We start from the raw sequence: 20,302 nt of genomic DNA on the forward strand, positions 1-20,302 counted from the left end.
AATTGTTGATAATGTGCATAAGATACTATTCATCAAGAGGTTAACATTTATTGGAATACTGCTGGGCAGACATGTTTATCCATTATCTCATTAAATTCTCGTTGGAAAATCTCCCTTTCTTCTCAACCTCACTGCCCTATCCTCCCCTGGCTTACTCTCTCCTCATCTGAATGGATCTCACAACCTTCCTATTGTTTCTCCAGGAACTACCACGGCACATTCCCTGCATCATTGTCCAAATCATCTTTCCTATAGCAATTTGATACTGTGCTTTCTGCTTACATGTCTACACTAATTTCCTACTTCTCTCTCTTAGGACAAAGTCTGTATGTCTTGCCAAGCCTTGTCTCAGCTGTCCGTCCTCCTCCCTCAAGAATCCAGATGTAGGACTTCGCTTGGTTCTCAAACTAAACTTAGTTCTCAAACTCGGCCATAAACTCTTCTTCCAAATGGTTGATTAATCTAGCGTTTGCTCAGATGCCCAGTTCTCAGAATGGCACTCCTTCCATGACTTTTACACTCTGATGGGACCCTTGCTTTTTGCTTCTAATGGTGCCACATGAGCCCCCTTTGTGATACTCTTCACAGATGGTTGTAGTTACTTTTTAAAGTATGTCTTTCTTGCTAGTCTCTAAGCCTCATGGAAACAAAAACATAGCATGATTCCATTCGCCACCAAAAATGCAATAATTAACTGAGTCCTGGTATTGGTTACGTGGATTGGAACAGTATTCAAGGACAGCTGCATTTTCTTTCAAAATCTGGGATTCTCCCAAGAGTGAGTGTTTGCCAACTAAAATGAGAAAATTCACTTTTGGTAGATACTAGAGAGTATTTTATTGTTTGTTCAAGATGGTACAGTGAAGCATGTAAATACACCTAGGGAACACACACAGAGCTAAACAAGATCGTGTAAATACACCTAGGAAACACACACACTTCTAAAACAGGATCTGTAATAAATTATAGCAAGAAAAGCAATGTTTCAAGAGGTAGTGATTGAGATATGTCTAATCTCTCATGTTTGCCTCTCTTTCCAATTTTTTGCCGCTGAGGAAAATGACATTTTAACAAACACACTGTCCTTGTCTCAGTGCCCTGTGTGACTCTGGGTGATGTCTGATGAACGGTGTTGCTGTGCTCGTTCAGGTGTAAGGTTTAATTTTGTTTTTTTTTCCTCCTGTGACTGGTTCTTCTTTTCATACCTCACGATCATCTGGCAGTTGGCTTTCCATTTTGAAAGGGTTCCCTCCCTCTCCAGGGTTCTGAGTTTTGCCCAGCAGTTGCCGTGTCTTCGTTTTTCCTGAGGGAGAGGTGCAGAGTGTGGCCACCAAGACGCTCTGCCTGCTGTGGCCGACGTTGCTGTCTGTGCTGATGCCTGCTTATGGAGACGAGGTGCCGGCATCCTGCATTCCCTTGCCCCACCGTCCACCCCCTGCCTGTCCCTTGTTCCTTCCCTTCTACCGCTGTGGTGTTTCTGTGAGGAACTATTACCGTTGACCCACTTTTGTGTGTTTGGCAGACCGAGCTAAACCAAGGCAGGAGGGAACAGTTGGGAGTCAGAGGTAGATATCAGACGTGAAGACTAGAAATGTATTCAAAATTGTTATGTGGCAAGGTTTCCCTTGTTTGGTTCTGTGGAACTGAACCGTGGTGAGGGTGCGGCCTAGTGTGTGAGTGAGAGAACGCTACAGAGCGCCGAGCGTGCTCTGGGACTTACAGACTATGTGGTACTGGGCAAGCGGCTCACCTTCCCTGGTCGCATCTTTAGCACAGACATAGTACTTACACCCATGCCGTAGGGTGTCATGCAGGGTAAATCCCATAAGTACGCGACACAGTGTGTGATCGTCACTACATTCGGTCAACATTTCAGTCTTCAAATTCACATTACACATACCAACGACTGACAATGTTCAAGAAAAATGTGTGTTGTTTGGTTATGTTGTGTAGGTGACTTGTCTCTATTTTCTTTCCGTTCAGCTCTCTCAGGCACCCCTCAAGGCCCAGGCTGATGGCGCAGGAGAAAGCCCCAGGTTTGTAGACGCCTGCGCTGGAATGTCTCTGTCTCTTTTGACTCTGCGCTTGTTTGCTCTCCAGCATTTCTCTCTTCTCTTCTAGGACATTTTTGGTTTTAAGTAGATGAAAAAACCAAAACCAAAAATGATGGGGAGCTTAGAGGAATGACAGCAATATTCAGTCTCTGAACATGCTCTAGAAGAATATTCAGGAACTAAAGAACTAATGCCACAGGTGAAAAAGTCTCACTAGTGCCCCCCGAGAAAGCAACCCAGATGGGGACGTAGCATGAAGAGTGAATCCTTGAACTTCAATGGGAACTTGGACTTGCAGCCCAAAAGTCATCTAAACATTTAATGTCCGGTGAATTACTCATCGTGCATGTCTCAGTTTTTCCACCTGGACAATTAGGATGACGATATGGTGCATGTAAAAAAGTCAAAGATGAAAATACCCAGGAATCTAGCAATATACCTGTCAGACACTGATATCATGTGAGACTTACTCTTTTTCTCTGATGACTACATATATTCGTTTAGATATTAAAATCTTACCCACAGTCCCAAACCCATTTTATCCATATATTCTCAGTCTGTTCTAACCACCATTATCTTCTCCCTCTGAAAACCACAGAACTTCCATCTCTGACATCCACGTGAAATTAAGAGGTGTTGTCACTATTCCCTGTGTGACCTTGGACAAGCTACTGTACTTCACTTAGCATCAGTTTTCCTTCTGTTTTTCCACAAAATGGGGCTAAGGGTAGTGTGGGTCTGGTGGGACAGTTCTGAGGATTGGGTGGAACCACACACATGAAACAGTGAATGCTGTGTCCAGAAGGAGCTCTAGGAATGGAGCATCACTGATTTCCATCTTACATGTTCTTTTATCTGAACGCATGCAACATGATTCTGTTTTTCATGTAGCTCAGTATTATTTTCCACCTGCACTGGACAGTGCAGAAGGGATACCAGTTTCCACTGTCAGCTAAAGAGTTAATCATTTCCATAGTATATAAGAAGAGGGCGGGCAGCAGAGTACAGATCCCAGGCATTGACTCCGAGGTGTATGTGCTGTGCTGGGACTAGCTCATGTCACCGTACCTCAGCCTATCGCCCACGTTGCAGGGAGGACCCGTGAGTGTGCATGGACCAAAGGACTGACAGTGGATTGTAACCCAAGGTGTAGTCTACTTAAGCAGAAAATGAAACTCTATCTTTAAAAATTATCTTGATCTCTAAAGGGAGTATAATACATACATATGTATACATACTGTCACCAGACAGCATCTGAAAAGAGCTCCTTGTGGAGGTTTATAGAAGTAAAGGAGAGACATCCAGAAACAATAGTTGTGTACAAAATGGAATTTCAAATTCTGAAAAAAATCTCAATTGTTTTTAACCTTTTGCTCATTCAATTTTCTCATCAAATACTCCTTTGAATGGCTTCTTGGATCGACAAGAAAGTAAATGCATTTCATATGGTTAATGTGACATCCTTTTCCGTGGCTTCACAGCAAAGATGTTATTTTTATTGTCGGGTTACAGAAAAGGAAGGTGATTCTGAGCATTTCTTTCATGTCTTTCTTTTATCAAGAATCACAAAGAAAATGCAACTTAAGTGTTAGAGCTGCTGTTACCAAATGCTGGTGATGAAATACAACAAAGAAAACAGAATCATTCCCTGTTTTCTCAAAGTGTGGGACACTTCCCCCCCAGTACCACACCCACTTGCCCTGCATCCGTGTCCCCTGGGGAGTCCTCACCTCACCCAGCATAAGGCTTCACAATCCTCTTACTCAAAATATGCTTCTTTTTTGATTGTATTGATGTTTCATTGAGCCATTGGGCTTAGTATTGTAATCAGTAGAGGTGAGATCAATAGAAAGGTCATTGCTCCTCTTTTCTGAGGATGATCAGAATCCAGGGGAAGGAGGTGCCCGCCAAGCAGGAAACAAAGACGGGGCATCACCATTCCCGAATTTGACACGTGCTGTGCCTCAATGGAGCAAGGTTCTCCATAACACGAGGTGAGGGGCCGGCAGCCCTTCCGAACTGGTCACTGGGGCAAAATGTCCTTTGCCACAGGCAGTCCTGGAAAGTTCACTGTAGTCCGCCGTCCCAGGTGCCGGCGGTTCTGCATACAACGTCCTCCCTTTATGCTTGCCAGCAAGAATGGATCGAGTTCTACATAATCTCAGCACCTATTAGAAGTATCAAAGTCAGTTAGGTGTGCATCGAAGCCCCAGGAAATAATTTACATTACACTGATAGGAGCAGTTGAGGGAAGCATCTATCTTCCGGAAGTGTGTTTGTAACCTGGAAGCCGGTGCGCGTATGGTCAGCTCACAAAATAACCAAAATGGACAGCTGCTACCTTAGAAAACCAGATTATTATTCTGCAAGGCAGTGAAACCATAACCATCAGGAGTATATTCTCCACCGGAAGGAAATCATTTGCTTATTACCAAAAAATAAATTTAGTTTTCTGAAAATTAATAAAAAAAACTACCTGGTCAGGGCTTTAACCAACAATAAATGACCAACCATAAATAGTAATTAGAGAGAAGTTTTGTGCTCAAGAAAACCAGCAGGCTTTTAGGCATGGTGTTCCAGCCTTGGGTGACATGGAGAGGTCACATGACCTTTCTCTTATCCCTTATTTCCAAATTCAGCACACTTTTTCTTGACATTTTCAACTATGTAAGTGATAGGTTTGCCTTGAGTGTTTTTCTGAATTTAAAATTCACACGGTCCCCATGGTCTGATTAGCACAAACATGCTAAGGAGGACAGTGGGCCCCAGGCCTGGAAGCCAAGACTGTCCCCGGAAGGCTGGTAGGAAGCAGGCAGACCAGGGCACCGACGGGTTCATGCTTTTGATCACACGGTTGGCTTTTGCGATCTTCTCTTGGGATGCGGTGATAAAGCTGTTTTTTCCTCAAGAAGATACAATCAAACGAAACATGTGGCTTATCCTATCTTTTATCCTATATTTTTTTCCCAAAGAGAATCAAGATCTATTTTGCAGAAACGCTATATACCAAATTACACACTACGCAGGGAAATCGGAGAGCATCCCAATAGGAGTGGCAGACATTTTCTTAACCTTCTTCCTCTCCTGTGTTCTCGACCAGCCATGTCTTTGTGTCGCTGCCGAAGGAAGAGCTTTTGCTCTGCAGACGTGTGATGGTGTCTGCTGCACTCACAGGACATTTTGTCTGCCCTTCTCGAACAGCTGAAAGAGCCGGTCGAGGGCATTCTGTGGGTCCAGTGGTGTCCGGTCGTGCATCTCCTGCACCCCCTTGAAGACTTACTCTCCTGTCCAGAGGCAGGTGGGAGGTGGGGGGGTCGACCTCCACAAAGTGGTGTACCATTAGTGAATAAAATACGGTCTCTTCTAAGCCCAAAATAACGCTCCCGTATCTTCCCAGGCAACTAAGCGTACATAAGAGAATACAAGTGTCTTGATGCAAATGTATCTGAGAGAAATGACCTTTGAATTTGAACCCACATTACAGTATGGATGATCCAGCTCTAATCCTCGGGGACTATGTGGCCCGGGAAGAAAACCGGGGTGGGGACTATGGCAGCTGGAAGGGAGTGGGGGGAGGAAAGGGCCAGACCTTCAAGGGGGGGGCGGAATCCTGTTTCCAGTGACAACTTTCCAGGTGTCCTCATGCTGGGGCTAGTCTCTGCTTTCTTTAGCTAAAACTGGAGAGAGGTAGGGATGCAGTCAAGAATCTTACGGAGGCAGAAGTAACAGGGTTTGGTAAATAAATGGGTGTGAAGAAAGGAGGTGACAAGTGAAAGACCCTGAGTTAGAAAAACATTTTCATTTAAGGAAGAGAAAGTTCTAAAATAGATTTATTTTTGACACTTGCCCCGGTAACCTATGCATTATCTGCTTCAGAAAACAGTCGCATTAGCTCTTTGATGCTTCCGATGGTGTTTTTATGATCCTACTTCTTTCTTTCAACCCTGTGTTGAAATACAAAGTAAGTCTGCCCTCTCTCTGTCACTGTCTCTGTCTCTGTCTCTGTCTCTCTCCTCCCCGTCTCCACTCCCTCCCTGCCAGTCTTCTCTGGTTTTCTTGTTTGCTAGGCATCAAACACACTCATTCTTCTCAACAACGTATTTTAATGAAAAATCTTTAAGAGATCAGAAATATGAAAGATTGAGATCCCATTTTGCTTAATTTATGGTGTTTTGAGTATATCACTTTGAATAATTTTTTGTAGTGTGTTTGGTGTTTCAAGACCTCGTTGAACTAACAGAGGTTACTGGTATCAGCATTTTGCACTTGGATAGACGTGGAGACACCTGACTCCCTTGATCTCCCCATGGTTTAAATATGCGTCCTGAGTCTCTCCTCTTCATACACAAATACCGAGTGCTGTAATGTGTGCTTCCACCTCTCAAAAATGACTCGTGAAACTCATGAAGAAGGTAGTTCATTGCATTTACTTATATTACTTGGCTACTTATATTTCTGTTGTATTTCTACGGCTGTTTTTACCCATTCCAACGCTCTTTTTTTCCTTTCTGAAGTTCCGTGTTTTCGTCTCCCGTTTCCTCTCCCCATGGGGAAATTCCTCTACCATTCCCTTCAGGTAGGTTTCTTGGTGGCAGTTTCTGAGTTTTGGAAGGTCTGCCCCCGTGCCCCCTTCCGTATTCACGAAGTGTATTGCGCGGAGTAGAGAATTCACATGTCCCAGTGTCCCAGGCACATCTGTGGAACCGAAGGACGCAGGGGCCCTTCCTTCTGGCCTCTGGAAACCTGGAGAACACACCAGGAACTCACCACCATGTCATGCCTCACCTCCTGGGTCCCTTCCGGTAGCGTGCTGTGTGCAGGTGTGGGGCGGGCGGTGGCTGCGCTTGTGACACGGAGGACCTGGAGGGGAAAAGGCGACTCCTTGTTGGCTGGAAGTGTGATTTTGTTGTACGGCAGTTCGACGGATTTGAAGGTTGAGGTTTGCTCTTCTCCACAGGATATGAGTGATTCAAATGAGTTCTTGAACAAATAAGAAGAGAGCAGCCATTTCTTCTCTTAATGACATCCTGAAAATTTGAAATTGTTGCATTTATGTTAGAATATAATTTCCTCAAGAAGCAACGTAGTCATCAGCATTTCTTTTACCCTGTAGGATGTTAGTCTTTTCTGTAAAAATCTGCTCATTTTGCCTCGACAATAACCTGGTTCTCAGAAATTCAGCTTCAATATTGGCTCACTGAGGAGTAGCATCCCTTTAACAGATAGGAGTCGACACTGAACGTAATGGGATCACCGCTCATAAGGAGGTCTAGGTGACAAAACGGATGCTTATTTAATGGCTTTATTTTTTCTCTTGCTTCTGGTTGCTTTACTTCCTCCTTCCTGCCTATGCCTCATAAGAAAGCACATGAGTCTGGATCAATGGACATTTCTAACACTGGTTAGGTCAGTCTAGAATTTCACCAGACATGCCATTCCATTTTGAAGAAACTAATTATATTCTCCATCCCCACATTTTCTCTTCAAACACATTTTAACTTACAGATGAATTTAAAATTAGTACCAAGGATCTCCACATCCCTGTGATTCCTTCTCCCCAATTCCTCAGCTGTTAGCGTTTTACCACGTTTGTTCTGAGACCTCCCTGCCCCATATCCTGTCTTTATCTCTATCCACACACACACACACACACACACTCACCATTATCGGGTCTCTTCCAGAATCATCTGCGAGCAGGCTGCAGAGATGGAGATAAAGAAAGTGTACTATGGATTTACCTTTTAAGACTCGTTGTAGCAGACTTTGCAGAATTTTACTTTGTATCTCACAAACGAACAGGGAAACAATCATATACCATCAACAGATAAGACTCCGCATCAGGAAACCAACGCTGATGCAATGCTTCACACCCAAGCACACTTCCACCCAATTCCCAACAACACCCCTCTGCTTTTCCCAGGCTCAGGATCCAGAATCTCACCCTGCATTCAGGATCCTGTGGTTCAATCTCCTTCAACCTCAAAGAGCTTTTTGAATTGTCCCTGTGTTAACCTTGATAAATTTAAGGGGACCATGGTCAGGGGCCATCTGAAGATTTTCTGTGTCCCCTCAGGGCCCACAGCGGCAGGAGGGTCTGAATGCCCTTCTCAGTGTGCCCCCATGAAGAGGCACTGCCCTTCCACTAGTGGACGTGTTAGCCCGGGTCACCTTGTCTGCTGTGCCTCTTAAGCATAAAGTCACCACTTTCTCTTTGAAATTAATGTACATTATCCGAGGAGACTGTTGAGCTAATGCCTTATTTCTTACAGAAACCCCACTCCATGGCTCTGGCATCCGCGGACATCTCCTGCTGGTACCAACAGCCACGGTGCTGGTGGCCAAATGGTCATTTCCTATTTCCCTCCTTCCTTCTGCATTCACTGGTTGGGATTTTTATCATAAGGAGAAGCTTTCCTTCCTCATGTATTATCTATTTACTTCTTGTATTCATTTGTTTGTTTACTCATGTGTTTCTGTTTTATTCCGTGAGTTGAAATGCATTATCATAGACTTTTTGATGCTTAAATTGTCCTGCATTTAACCCTGTTAAGCCCCTTCAAGTTGGCTCTTGCACCCTTCCCATCCTTGGAAGCCGTTCGTCCTGGAGTAAGTTATCCTAAGTCCACCACCCTCCCTCAGGCCTGGAATCCGCCTCTTATCCAAGGAGTCCCGCCTCCCTCATTGGAAGATGGCTAGGAGAAGCTGACATCCGAATGTCAGGTGTGTTTACAGATTACGGCAATGGAAGCAGGGAATATGTACATGTACATACACACACATAGGTACACACTGGTACATGTGTAGCTATGCTTTTTTCTACTTGTGTTATGCGATTTAAAAAAATGAGTTCAGAGATGCCTGGATGGCTCAGTCCACTGAGCATCTGACTCTTGGTTTCAGCTCAGGTGGTGAGCTCAGGGTCCCGATACAGAGCCCTGCCCTGGGATACACACTCAGCAGGAGTCTGCTTGAGACTCTCTCTCCCTATCCTGCTGCCCCATCTTCCAGTCTCTCTCTTTCTCTCTCTCAAATACGTAAACAAATCTTTCAAAGAAGGAAAAGAATTCATACCTGTGTCTGCAATTCCAGCCCAACACTTCAAGACGTTTTTAGCCTTTTCTCTTTTCTTGGTTGTAATTCCCTCCTCTGGCCTTGAAAACAATGGTACCTGTTATCCTTAATACATTTGCTCATCAGTCCGGTCTCTCCGTTGTTTTCTCAATGTCTAATGTCCCACGTGCACACGTGACCTCTTTTTCCTTCAATCTCCATGACCCCCAATCCCTCAGCCTCCATACACCCCGCTTCCTCCCTCCCGGGCATCCAAGCAACACGAAGGTCCCTCTTACCCCAACACTCTGGTGTTGGGATGGCCAAGGAAGGGGTGGAAAAAGGGATGCAGATAGTGTAAGAGAAACTTCATGTTTGTTAATATTGGGGAAATGAGACAAAATAACAAAATATTAACAATATTTTGTTAATATTGGGGAAATGAGACCACCCCCCCAAATTAGTTCCAATATAGTGAATGACTTTGCTTCACCTTACCAACAAGAATGGTCCTAGCCATATGGGAAGTGATGTACTGGGCTCGGACCAACAGGTATACAATATTCAGTGACATTTCATTTCCCCATGGTGGACTGTGTGAGCACAGTGTGTAACTTACAGTAGGAGTTGGGACCTGTCAGCTCCATTTGATTTATAAAATGGCTTTAATTGTAGATGGTTAAATTTAACACATACTGTAAGGTACCTGCATATTTTTATTTCCATTTTGTGTGGAAAGATGTCTGCCTCACACAGAACTCTGATGTAGGTGTGGTGTGATTGTAGCCAAAGGACCTCTGAACCCTGAGCCCTATGGGAAGAGCCTGGTCTCCATATCAGTAAGTCAACGTCTACCGTGTGATTCGTTTCTTGCATAACAAATTACCAAAGACAGAGTGGCCTAAAACAACAGAAGAATTGTTCTCTCTTGGTTCTGGAGCCTAGCAATCTGAAATCAAGGCTTCGGCAGGGTTGATTCCTTTGGAGGCTTTGAGAAGGGAACTGTTCCAGCTCCTTTCCTTTCCCAGTGGTGTCGGCAATCCCTGGCTTTCCTCTGCCTGAAGCCACGTTGCTGTAGTCTCTGTCTCTTTGCCTCCACCTGGACCTGTGTCCAGAGCTCACCTTTATTTACGAGTTACATTGGACTATGGCCCACCCTACACCAGTATGACCTTGTGTTCACCTGCTTACATCTACAAAGACCCCATTTCCAAATAAGGTCATGTTCCCAGCTGCTGTGGGTCAGGGCCCAAACACATCTTTTGGGGAACACATTTCAGTGCACTGCACTTAGATGGTGAGATAATGGAATGATCACCCTGGGTCTATTTGGAGTTTCATGCTTATTTTAATATTTTAAGTATGAGTTATTCCATATTACTTACTCTACAGGTTCCCTAGATCAGTGTTTGTTTGCCCCAACACAAATGAAGTACTGATGGCAAAACCAGTGTGTTCCAAGGACATCCACTCTTTTTTCTGCTGGAGCCCAACACGTCAAGCTGAATATCAAGCCATACGGCCTGCCCTCTTTCTCTCCTGGTTTCTCAATCCAGAAGTGCTAAGACTGGCAACAGGCTCCACTTACAGTTTGTGTAGTTTAGTGGGTCTCATTTTCCGTATCCCTCCACCTTACTCAAATAACCTGTTACTTGGACGACTATGCTCAGAAAAGTTAACAACTGTCAAACTAATTTTAAAACATGCTACTTTCAAAGTCCCACTGCCTAAAATACGTTCCTCCTTACTCAGCTTCAATGACTGAAATTCATCAAAGTGTGCAATGTACTCACTAAATTGGATATGATGCCTGTGGGATTTTGCCATCCTTTCTGCAGAGAGCGGGCCACGACGAGGTCAGTCACTGGATGAGAGCACTTCATTGATGGGAAGGGCCCATTTAGGGGCCCCACAGTGTGGGGGGCATTTCTCTGCAACATTAACATCATCTTTTGAGCCTGAAGGAAATGTCTTGAATGGGGAAATGGGGAAGCACAAATGAACCCTCGCCACATCACATTCTGTCTACAACCCTGACCACAGCGCTTCTCTGGTCTTAGGCACCAGCCCACAGCCCACTGAGGTCAGCTTTCTCAGTGATTTCATCCACTGCCATCCCTCCCTAACAGACATAGCAGTTAAAACCCCAGAGAAAATCTCTTAATTAATTTCATCACCACTGACATACTCCAGGGCAGAAATGAGGCTTGTGCTAGCCTAGGGACATGGCTATGAAGGGTGAGCGGATGACTCTGTTGTCAATAATTGATGAGTGACTTTCTTTCTTTGTTCATTTACTTATTTTTTTTCATTTCATTTTATTTTATTTCTTTTCAGTGTTCCAGAATTATTGTTTATGCACCACACCCAGGGCTCCATGCAATACATGCCCTCCTGAATACCCACCATCAGGCTTATTTTTAAGAATTAATAAGGGACTTTAAGACGTAATACCCCTCATCCACAAAGAATATGTCCCAAGAGCATCAGTGGATGCCTAAAATCATAGATAGTACCGAACCTTTTATATACTATGCTGTTTCCTATATATGCATGCTTATGATAAAGTTTAATTTATACACTACGGAAGTAACAATAACTAATCATAAAATAAAGCAAAGATACCAATAAACTAAGTAACAGTGATGTGGATGTTGTGTCTCTCTGTCTCTCTCAAAATATCTTCTTGTCCGGCACTCACTGTGCTTCTCCTTGTGATGATGGGAGTGGACACAAGGCCCGGGTGACCGGCTGAAGTAAGGAGGGGGGCGTGGCACTATGAGCTGGCATCAGGCTACTATTGGTCTTCCGAGGATAGGTCAGAAGGACCTGATTCCAGACCGGGCAGACCGCCTGTCACCGAAGCCACAGCCAAGGAGGCACATGTGTAGTAAGAGAGAAGCAGCGCCCCTGCCCGGAGGAAACCCCACACACAGCCTGGGCAGTGTGTGGGACCCAGGTTAATAAGTTAATAGGGACAAAGGTAGGGGTGCCTGGGTGGCTCAGGGGGCTTAGCCTCTGCCTTCAGCTCAGGTCATGATCTCAGGGTCCTGGGATTGAGTCCTGCATCAGGCTCTCTGCTCAGCGGGGAGCCTGCTTCTGCCTCTCTCTCTGCCTGCCTCTCTGCCTACTTGTGATCTCTCTCTGTCAAATAAATAAATAAAATCTTTTAAAAATAAAAAAAAAAATAGGGACAAAGCTAGAAATGTATGTGACATTTAAAAGTTCATCGGGCTGCAATCGGGAAATTGCTATGTCTACCTAAATCTTAATTTTTTAAGTTGCATGTCCTAATATCACAGCGATACAGATCTAGAGGATGTAAATTTGGTTGAGCACCAAAGAAAAATAGAATTTTTTTTTAACAGTAAAATAACCGAAACTTTCAAAAAGGATGTTTGATTGCCTACCCTCAGAGTCCATCATCATTCTTTTCCAGCTAGATAGGAAAAGGTACCTGGGGAGGGAAGCACATTTTTTAAGTTAGTTTTATTAGTTGAGTCAATGATTCCTTTTTTTTTTTAATTTTTTTTTTATTTATATGTCAGAGAGAGAGAGAGAGGGAGAGAGAGAGTGAGCACAGGCAGACAGAGGCAGCAGAGGCAGAGGGAGAAGCAGGCTTCCTGCCAAGCAAGGAGCCCGATGTGGGACTCGATCCCAGGACGCTGGGATCATGACCTGAGCCGAAGGCAGCTGCTTAACCAACTGAGCCACCCAGGCGTCCCAATGATTCCTTTTTTTGAAGGTGAAATTCAATATAGAGCACTTAAAATTGTTAATCTCAATGCTTAATTTTTGTAAGAAAATTGTGACCTAAAAAATTTGTAGGAGAACTACTAGGAAGTCTGTAAATGAACATAATCCATGGTGAAGTGGGTAGAAAAAGTGACAGATAAAAAGATCATCCTTTCAATGTGCTACACTCACTGTTTTATCCTCATATTGAAGTTATTTCTAGTCCGTGGCTGGTGAAGTCTTCGTGGCCTTGGGTTCTAATGTGGAAGCCGTGGGTTCAGAAAAGTACTTCAAATGGATCCAGAGACCAGAATTGCCAGAGTCTGGGACAAAATTCCATGTAGAGAAATGGATAAAACTCAGAATATTTCATCTGAAGGACAGGAGGGTAGGGAATGAGAATGATGCTGAAGGTTCTCAGAAGATGCCTCTTCCCTGATGTGTCGTAAACGGAAGAGGAAGGACAGGTGGGTATCTTCAGGAGAACGTGTAGATAAGAACTCCACGAAAGGAAAACTTCACAATGAAAAGACTTCGGGGGGCGCCTGGGTGGCTCAGTGGGTTAAGCCTCTGCCTTCAGCTCAGGTCATGATCTCAGGGTCCTGGGATCGAGTCCCGCATCGGGCTCTCTGCTCAGCGGGGAGCCTGCCTCCTCCTCTCTCTCTCTGCCTGCCTCTCTGTCTACTTGTGATCTCTGTCTGTCAAATAAATAAATAAAATATTAAAAAAAAAAAGACTTCGGGAAATGAGCAGCAGTCTGGAGGAGGGTGTCACCCTGGGCCCTTCTTTCCTGGGGACCTGAGTGCACTCAATGACCTCTAACTCTTCCAACAAGGTTGAGATCCTAAGAAACAGCTCCTCGAAACATTGGGTATGGGCTGTGTTCTGCACCATTTTCCAAGACAAAAGGAGCAGTTTATGTTTCAGAGATGTTTATGAGCCGTCAAGAGTCCTATTCACGATTTGCAAAAATGCCTTCTCATTCGAAGTCAGCAAAGTTGGGACAGTTTTGCACATAGATAGGAACTTTTGCTCTCCCACAGAGCTGCCCAGCAGTGCATGCCCAAAAGCTGTCTCTTGCTCAACAGACCACATGGGGACATTCCAATCTGTCAGATGGCAAGGGAAGGCACAGTGCTGGGAGCTTCACTTCCTCACTGATGACAAGGCAGATGACTCAGCATTCAGCATAACTGGGCTGTGAATGTGCTTCTCCACCAAGCGTCATAGTCCCCGACGCACATCCTACCCACAGGGAAAACATCCCAAGTGTTGCTTATTTCTGTCAATTGGAAAAATATGTTTGTTGCAAAACAATAAAAACGTTTCTTAAAATATTCAAGTGCTATTCACTTCTAATACTCAAGGAAAACTGGAAAATTTACATTTATTAGACTGTACACAACCAAAGTACTGTGGTATAGAAATATATACTATGGGCTTGGACAGTTCTGGATTCAAATGATGGACTTGCTGCAAGACTCTGGCAAATTAAACTCTCTCTACCTGCTTCCTTCTTGGTAAAATGGAAGTGAGTCACTGGTACACTACAGGAATTAAGGGACATGGAGTGAATGAAGTGAGTATGGGCTGAAAGGGTCTCACTTGCCTCCTGTCCCAGTGCCCCTTTCACCACCGATCTCCTGGTTTGTGACAGTGCTGACCTCCCCTTCTCCTCGGAGGGAAGACTGGCCACCAGGAGCTGGGGCACCAGGGAGCTCCTGGGGCAGGCCATGCAGTGGGATAAAGGGTGTGCCTTAGCCCTCCTCAAAGAAATCAACCATTTCCAGACCCGCCATTGTTGATAAGAGCCCCTAGTGCCCTGGGTCTGCAACGTTGGATTTGGGTAACAGACTCTTCCTGAAAACGCTATACTCCTTCCCGAAGAGAAGTAGATCAAGAGTAGATTTCAAGCGCATTGCATTAGGTCTTAGATAAGATTTGCTCTGGACTGATGAAGTCTGAACAGATTGGTGAGAATTTTATGCTTCTTATTTTTGCACATGGAGGAAGATATATGAGTGCACACAGGTGCACTTATGCTGCACACACACACACACACACACACACACACAAAACCAGGGAATCTCTTGAAGCAAAACGTGCTATTTGAGCTCCTGGGGTCCCTAATCCATAAATATCCATGCTAATAATATATAATCAACTCTCTGGAAAGGTTTAAAAGCAAAAGAAATACAAACAAAGCTTTTACTTACCCCTAATTTGATTCCTGGCTAGCCAGCACTGCTCTGGAGTCCGTGGTTATTACCCCATGTATTTCCATTTAAAACCTGCCAGCTGGGGCCGGCTCTCACGGGAGAACTGTAACAGCTGTCCCAGCGGAAAATAAAGGCATGTCACTTTAAATTTTATACCGGGGCCAAAGAAATGTCAGATTCCTGCCTCAGCTATATAATGACACACATTATCTCTGACCTGAGCACGTCCTATCAATTCATGTTCATAAGAAAATTACACTTTGGATTTACTTGATTCCTGTTCTTTATCCAATTTCTTACATAAAAAGGCAATTTAATCTTCTCTTCAATGCCCACTGTATAAATATCATATTCAACACCAGCATGCTAATGTTTGGAAAGCTTGATGTTATTTTTTGAAATGCTGGCCACAATATCCCCCTTCTTTCTTCTGATACAACTGAGTAATTGCAATCGAATCCATTTTAATTTGTTATCCTGGGTCTCTGAGAAAATGCATTGCATTTCTGTGTTGGTAAACCTTAGACTAAATAAGTCTTTTTTCTTTTATGATCTTGTCAAACCTCAGCACAAACCTGCTTCCGTGGACTGTGATTTCCAGCCCACTGACTTTCCAAGTATGTTAACTATGTGGTTTACCGGATGTTCTCCTAAGTGGGATATTCTGACTTCTAACAACCTCCACGGAATGAGTTCCAAGCTTCCAAATTCTCAACTGATCAGACCTTAAGGAGCTGCTTATTTTGGGGTTGATTATCTTTGCCTCTGAAGGATACAGCTTTGGCTTGAAAGAGAAGAAGAGTGATTTGTTGGGGATCTCACGTCGCATGTAGTAGGAAGTACAGAGAGATGACTGCAGATACAGATATAGATACAGACACAGATACAGACACAGATACAGATGCAGATACAGATACAGATAGATACAGACACAGATGCAGATACAGATACAGATACAGATAGATACAGACACAGATACAGATGCAGATACAGATACAGATGCAGATACAGACACAGATACAGACACAGATACAGATGCAGATACAGATACAGATAGATACAGACACAGATGCAGATACAGATACAGATACAGATAGATACAGACACAGATACAGATGCAGATACAGATACAGATGCAGATACAGACACAGATACAGACACAGATACAGATACAGATACAGATACAGATACAGATGCAGATACAGATACAGATACAGATAGATACAGACACAGATACAGATGCAGATACAGATACAGATGCAGATACAGACACAGATACAGACGCAGATACAGATGCAGATACAGATACAGATACAGACACAGATACAGACGCAGATACAGATGCAGATACAGATACAGATGCAGATACAGATACAGATACAGATAGATACAGACACAAATACAGATACAGACACAGATACAGACGCAGATACAGATGCAGATACAGATACAGATGCAGATACAGATACAGATACAGATGCAGATACAGATGCAGATACAGATACAGATACAGATACAGATGCAGATACAGATGCAGATACAGATACAGATACAGATGCAAATACAGATGCAGATACAGATACAGATACAGATGCAGGTACAGATATAGATAATCTCCTCCCCCTTTAGTCTCTCTGGAGAGGTCTGACTAGTACACCACCTAGCAGAGTTCATAATATCAATATGAACTACTACCCGTAGTTTTAACGTTAATCACGTGGTTAAAGTAGTGTCGGCTGGATTTCTCCACTGTAAAGTTGCGCTTTTTCTCCTTCAGTACTTTCTTTTTCGGAAGGAGAGGAAGTTAAGCTGCGTGTGAAGGAATCAGACTCTTCATGTACTGTTTCATCTGGAATTCTCCTGAAAAGAGGATTTCTCTCTTTCTGTCATTTATCTACTATTGATACACCCGATGATTTATTTATATCAACATACACAGAAGGATATTTAGTCCGAAACTGTCTGGATTGGCTTGTAGCGGCTCCGGCAGTCGGAATGCTTTGAGGTTGGCTGCACGTGCCCCCGTGGGACCCTCTGCACCTCCCTGTGGTCTGAGCACATCTTCACTTCCGGCCCCTGCACAGTCTCCAGGCTCAGCCCAGCATGGGCCCCTGTCCTAGAATCAGTGATTTCTCCAAGTGGTGTTGGCTCCTTTAATGAAAAACGGGATCTAAGGCAGAAGACATGGGCCCTGGGTGTGCTCATTCTCCCGCGGCATCCCAGCACCGGCCTCCTCCTCAGGGGGCAGAGCTAGGAACCACGTCCGTGTGCTAACCCACATAGAGGCCTGTGTCTGTCTTTATGTTTGATTTTCTCTGCCGTATGGACTAAGTGAACATGTATTTGTGCTCACATCTCTCAGGATAATATAGCACAGCAACATCTTTAAAGTGTTGAATGGGAAAATTTGGAAGCAGAATTTTTAATAGTTTTTTAATATAAAAGAGAAAAGAGGAATTTTAACACACACACACACACACGCACATACGCACACATACACAGAATTCACCTCCATCAGAGGCAGACGGCTCACCTCAGTTCTCCAGGCCGGAAGGCAAGGAGCCCAATGGGGGGCTGGATCTGAAATGCAGCAGGTGAGTGACCGAGAGTCCAGCCAACTGCAAGTGCTCTAAGTCACATCTACACGATGCACGGGGCCTAGAAAGAAAGAAGGAAAACAAGCAAGTATGAGACTTCAGAACAGTATCAAACAGTCTAATTAGACATGATGCCTTAATTTAAAACCAAGTAGGTAGCAAAACAAGAAAATTAGCCCGGGTGACCTAGAGTAGGTCTTAATTATGCAAGGTGTCAGTTCATTGAGTAGACACAACTTTCTTAATTGTGTAAGCACGCAAAAACACAGCTTCCAAAGCGTGATGCAAGATGAGACAGAGCCCGGGGTTGTGATAATTCTCCCTTGGACAATTTGCTTTTCGTGTATAGAAATGGTCATTTAAAAAAATCGTTTGCACATCATTTTCCAACATTTTCTTGTTGCTGTGGTATAGCTTTGTTGCTAATTTACATTTTGTAAGGACTTGTATACAGGGACCCAAAAAACCTGTTTTGTACTCTAAACCTTTTTTCTATTTTAAAAAATGTCTTTATATCTTAATGTGATTTTCATATGCAGAAACATGTTTTTAATGTACAATATTAAATTATTTCTTAAGGATTTGGGTATGTGAACATTCTTCTCCTTTATTCAAAATATTACTATTTAAATTCATAATTATTTTGTGGTTTCTTTTTATATTTAAGTATTTACTCCTTCTACATAGTTTATGCTCATGTATTGAACGAAAAAGTCATACAGTTGAGTTTCTTCCATGTATGAACCAATTATCATAATGCTATTCATTAACTAGGCATACTGCTAAATTATTGGAAATTTCACTGATTATATATCAAATAACCTTTTAAATGGGTCTATTTTTAGGACTTCTGTTCTCCATTGATATGTCTGTTCTTGAATTAATACTTCTTTGAAACTTATTATAGCTTCCGAAATATCTAGCTGTGAAATTCCTCTCTCATTATCTTTCTTCTATATTTCCTTGATTATTATGTCCTATTATTGCAAAAGAAATGTGTAATTACATTGTCAAGTTTCAAAATAAAAGCCATTTGGGATTTTGACTGAAATATAATTACATTTATGCTATGTACTTTGCCCTATTTCTGACTTTAATAAAACTGTCTTTATTAGTTTCATTGTTGTGTGCGATGCTGGATAGTGAATCAACACCAAAGCTCACTTTTACCCTAATAAGATATGTTTACGTTTTTATACGAATATTAATAATTACAGTGTATCGAATGCTCACCGTATGTCTGTGTCTGGCTCTATATTCGAAATGATGACAATGATAACAAGTTATAACAATGTAATCATGATCATAATTATTATCTTATGCTTACTGTGTTCCAGACAGTGGGTCAGGCTCCTTACCTGCCTTATTCCACTCTGTGCTCACAGGAGGAGCTCCAGGGAGGACCTCAATGCTCGAAGGACGGAGCAACATGCTTGGAGCCGCCAGCACAGCCAGAGTCCCAGCCACGGAGGGGAAGGCAGCAGAGAACAAAATCAGACACTTGTGTTTGGGTCTGGAAGTTTCTTCTGCGCCGGAGCGCCGACTTGGGGGCAGTGTGAAGGAGATGCTTCAGGTGTGCGGCATTGCTTCTGGACTGAAATGAGCAGGCACTAAGCCAAGTTTGTTTAGACCAAAAAGAAAACCTAATATAAGACTACAAAGCTCTCTCGCCGCGCCCGAGTGTCTGTGCGTGTGCATACACACACGCACACGCACACGGAAATACACGCATGTGCGCACACACACACGAACACAGAGTGGAGCTCAGGAATCTCTGAAACGGGACTGGAACAGTGCGCTGGGGACTCTGTCCCGGCACTGCGTCCTCCCCGTGTCCTCGGACTCTCCTTCCCTTCCCCTCCCTCTTCCTCTGTCCCACTTCTTCCTCCTCCCTCGACGCTCCTCCCTCGACGCTCCTCTCCCTTCTCCTTTTCCTCCTTCTGGCTCTCATATATATATATATAGACACACACAATAATTTTATACATAATGTAAGATTCAGGACTATCTCCGATAAAACTATAAAGTGGATTTAATCATTTTCAACAAATAATTATGTTACATGCAACTATAAGGAAAGGAGACTCTTACTATCAGAAGATTATCTCATATGGGCTTGATAGAAGCCTACTTTAGATTTTAAAAACCTTCTTAATTAGTTTGACCCCTAAAGTTTATTGACATTCACTGAATGAAGCCCTTCTGTTCTTTGATGTATTTGGAAAGGAGTGCTTGTCCATTCCCTATAAGCAATGCATTCTGTCCTCAGATACGATTCTTTTTCTTTTTTTTTTAATTTAATTTTATTTTTTCAGTGTTCCAAGATTTATTGTTCATGCATCAGACCCAGTGCTCCGCTCCATGCAATCCGTGTCCTCCTTGATACCCACCACCAGGATCAGCCAACCCCCCATCTCCCTTCCCTCCAAAGCCCTCAGTTTGTTTCTCAGAGTCCACAGTCTCTCATGGTTCCTCTCCCCCTCCGATTTCCCCCAACTCCCTTCTCCTCTCTAACACCCCATGTCCTCCATGCTATTTGTTATGCTCCACAAATAAGTGAAACCATATGATAATTGACTCTCTCTGCTTGACTTATTTCACTCAGCATCATCTCCTCCAGTCCCGTCCATGTTGCTACAAAAGTTGG

At 43.5% G+C, this 20,302-nt stretch overlaps 1 long non-coding RNA gene across 1 annotated transcript; it reads right to left on the reverse strand.

Moving 5' to 3' along the window:
• Positions 1-5,867: 5,867 nt before the first annotated feature.
• LOC116592539 lies at positions 5,868-13,296 on the reverse strand. Its single transcript, XR_004286514.1, has 4 exons — positions 13,032-13,296; positions 9,126-9,205; positions 7,716-7,752; positions 5,868-7,081 (listed from the first exon to the last, which is right to left on the reverse strand). It is a non-coding gene; the product is annotated as an uncharacterized LOC116592539 (long non-coding RNA).
• Between the last annotated feature and the right edge of the window lie 7,006 nt (positions 13,297-20,302).

This window comes from Mustela erminea, chromosome 6, assembly GCF_009829155.1.
Source record: "Mustela erminea isolate mMusErm1 chromosome 6, mMusErm1.Pri, whole genome shotgun sequence".
NCBI classification, from domain to species: domain Eukaryota; kingdom Metazoa; phylum Chordata; class Mammalia; order Carnivora; family Mustelidae; genus Mustela; species Mustela erminea.